Source organism: Berghia stephanieae, chromosome 14 (genome assembly GCF_034508935.2).
Source record: "Berghia stephanieae isolate SIO BIC M18660-M18661 chromosome 14, UCSD_Bste_1.3, whole genome shotgun sequence".
NCBI classification, from domain to species: domain Eukaryota; kingdom Metazoa; phylum Mollusca; class Gastropoda; order Nudibranchia; family Aeolidiidae; genus Berghia; species Berghia stephanieae.
Genome location: NC_088373.1, coordinates 27685548 through 27689547, shown reverse-complemented (window position 1 = coordinate 27689547; position 4000 = coordinate 27685548).

Below are 4000 nucleotides of genomic sequence, written 5' to 3'. Positions count from 1 at the left end.
AGATACTAGTAGGAGTGATTTATCGGAGCCCAAATAGCACAGGAGAAAATAATGAGAGAATGTTGGAGATGATAAGGAGAGCATCACAAAAAAAGCATTCAGAGATAATTATTATGGGAGACTTCAACATGCCGGAACTGGAGTGGAAAGGGATGGACGAACCAAAAGAGGGAAGCCTGGAGGAAAGTTTCATAGAAACCATTGAAGATTGCTACCTACAACAGATAATAAAAGAACCCACGAGACAGAGAAAAAACCAGAAGCCCAACGTATTGGACTTGATATTGATGGAGGAAGAAAATGACATAATCAATGAGAGAATGTTGGAGATGATAAGGAGAGCATCACAAAAAAAGCATTCAGAGATAATTATTATGGGAGACTTCAACATGCCGGAACTGGAGTGGAAAGGGATGGACGAACCAAAAGAGGGAAGCCTGGAGGAAAGTTTCATAGAAACCATTGAAGATTGCTACCTACAACAGATAATAAAAGAACCCACGAGACAGAGAAAAAACCAGAAGCCCAACGTATTGGACTTGATATTGATGGAGGAAGAAAATGACATAATCGACCTAAGACTGAGCCACCCACTGGGAAAAAGCGACCATGCGACCATATTCCTAAAACTGAGGGCGACATCAGAGACTGTAGATGAAAAACTGACACTCAGATATAGGAAGGCTGATCTAGAGAGTATGAAAGAGGAACTGGGGCATATCAAATGGGAGGAAATACTAATCGAGGACACCGTAGGAAACAACTGGAGTAGATTTACCAGAGTACTTAACCAATGCTTCGAGAAAAACATCCCGAAAAGCAGAGGGAACCGGGTTGGGAGAAGAAATCAACCTTGGATGACGCAGGAAGTGAGAGAGGCATTACGGAAGAAGAAGGCAGTAAATAGAAGATACTCTAGAAGCAAAAAGGAAGAGGATTGGGACAAATACAAAAGAGTGAGAAACGCAACTACTAAAATAGTCCGACAAGCGCATCAAAAGTATGAGAACAAGATAGCAGAGGAAACGAAAGAAAATCCTAAAGTATTCTGGAGTTATGTAAACAGTAAAATGAAGACAAGACAGGGAACCTGTGACATAAAAAAAGAAGATGGCACTTGGGCATCTGAAGATGAAGACAAGGCAGAGGTGCTAAATCTCTTCTTTGCAAGTGTCTTTACAGTGGAGAACCAGAAAAACTTGCCAGATATTGCTAAAAGAAGTAATATAGATACTACACAATGGCCGATTACTGAAGAGAGAGTAATGAAGAGACTACAAAACCTAAAGGAGAGTAAATCACCTGGACCTGACAAACTTCATCCTTACATCCTAAAAAACTTAGCAGAGCAGCTAGTAGAACCCCTAACCAAGATATTTAACCAGTCGATGAAAGAAGGAAGACTACCAAGGGAATGGAAAGAAGCTAACGTCACAGCCATATTCAAGAAGGGAGACAGAAAAAATCCAGAAAACTACAGACCAGTGAGCCTGACATCTGTCGTCTGCAAGCTCATGGAACAGCTGATTAGAGAAGAAATGGTTGATCATATGACCAAGAACAAACTATTCAGCAAAGATCAACATGGTTTCATGGCGGAAGGTCTACAGTAACAAACCTACTTGAAACAATGGATGACTGGACGAGAGACCTGGAATTAGGCAACAATTTAGATGTCATATATACCTCGACTTCAGAAAGGCATTTGACAAAGTTCCACACTGGCGCCTAATCAGGAAATTGGAACAGTATCAAATTAATGATCAGACAGTCAAATGGGTCCGAGATTTCCTCAAAGATAGAAGACAAAAAGTGATAGTGAATGGAACAGCATCAACAGAGAGACTGGTAACAAGTGGAGTTCCACAAGGAAGTGTACTGGGACCAGTTCTCTTCCTGATTTATATCAATGACTTGCCAGACAATCTATCATCTAAATGTAAAATCTTTGCCGATGATACTAAGCTCTATGGAGTAGCTAATACAGAAGAAGAAAGAAACACCTTACAACAAGATTTGAAAAAGCTTGAAGAATGGTCCGAAATATGGCAGATGGAGTTCAATGTAGATAAATGTGCAGTTCTTCACCTAGGAAAAAACAACAGAGAAGCAAACTATATAATGAAAGAAAAACCCCTGCAGAAATCCAATGGGGAAAAAGACCTAGGAGTATTTATTGATAGGAAGCTAAACTTCAAGAAGCAAATTAAAGATGTTCAATCTAAGGCTAGTAAAACACTCGGAATAGTGAAAAGAAATTTCAAGAATCTGAAAACAAAACACATGACTACCATCTACAAGACTATGGTTAGATCAAAGCTGGAATATGCTAACTGCATATGGTATCCGAAGTTTGATGGAGACAAAGACTGTTTGGAAAGAGTGCAAAGGAGAGCAACAAATCTTATCACACACCTGAAAAACAAAACATACTGTGAGAGATTGAAAGAATTAAATCTCCCGACCTTAGATTACAGGAGAAGAAGGGGAGATATGATCCAAACATATAAAATAGTAAAGGGAATAGACAGGGTAGAGGCAGGATTCCTTAAACCAAACAAGAACATTCAGACACGAGGAAACAGCAAGAAACTGAAAAAAGAACGTTTTAAAACAAATGAAAGAAGGAACTTTTTTTTCATCTAGAATTGTAACTAACTGGAATAAACTACAAGAAACCACAGAATCGGCAAAAAATTTGAATAAATTCAAAGCAGAGTTGGAGATAAGCAACACCCTAGGAAACAAGTTCAATTATAAAAATTGGTCCAATCATTAATAGATGAGGAGGAGCAAAGGAGACTACACCAAGTCTAAAAGCTCTATACAGAGGTATCCAGGTATCCAGGTAATGGCAGCAATCCAGCCCCCGATGTCCGGCGGGAGACGATTACAAACAACTGGCTTAATAAGATCAAAAAGAGAGGGAATGGGGATACCCCTCTCAAGCGCATAATGGACGGTGTCCCCGTTTCGAGCCGAAATAAGTCCCGGCAACCCTTGTATGTAGCTTCCCTGATTTCGGACAGAGCTATGAGATGGAAGTCGGTTTAGACGAATTCAATCCCTCGAGGGTGCGGAGACATCGACTCCTCAAAACTGGGGGAGAAGTTGCCAGGCTTTCCACCAGCAAGAGGAGACATCGAATTGCAGCCAATCGGCTTTCGTCAAGAACCTGATTAACAGCACGCTCACTACATCAGTGGGAACTTGCCACATGTCCAACATGTGCTGGTTGAATGGTGCGTTGTGACGAAGCTTCCGGGCGGGTTTGCGACGGTTCACGAGTGCGGTACGGAATTTGCATCTTGGGTCGATCGTCATATGTGAACACCATTAGAAGCTGCTGCCAAATTGACGGTTGTTGTGTAGGATTAGGATAAGGAATGAAAGAAAATGTTGCTTTTGCATCATTCCTTTGCGCCAACAACATCTAACACGTTGAAAATTAAATCCAGCTAATATAATTGATACTAATTAAAAGGGTTATTAGATAAGTTGGCCTGGTATTAAAAAGCAACCACAAAATAAAACATTACTCTTGAATAAAGATAAGATAAAATAAGATAACCCTTTATAAAGCCTTCATACATTGTAAAAAAAAAAAAAAACAAAACAACAAAACAAACCCAAAAAAAAAATAAAAACCTTTAAAAAAGCGTCCCATCACTTAGGTATTATGATTTGGGAATCGCTATCTCGCCGGCCACCCTTTATGTATGCGCACCAACACACTTATACCAAAGCGATTTTGATCGTTGATTGCTCAAAAGATTCGTCTCGATCTATGTTTATTTCCACAATATGGTAGTATACTAAATAAAATAGACGATTGCCTGATTATGCAATAGCCTTCATTCCACGCAAATATTAAGGGTTCTCCACTATTAGCCTAAAAACTACAAAACAAAAAAATCGACGAAAATTTAATTCAACAAAATTACCATGATGAATAATGGCGAGTCGACAAGAACGATAATTCTGATTCACTTTGCAGTTA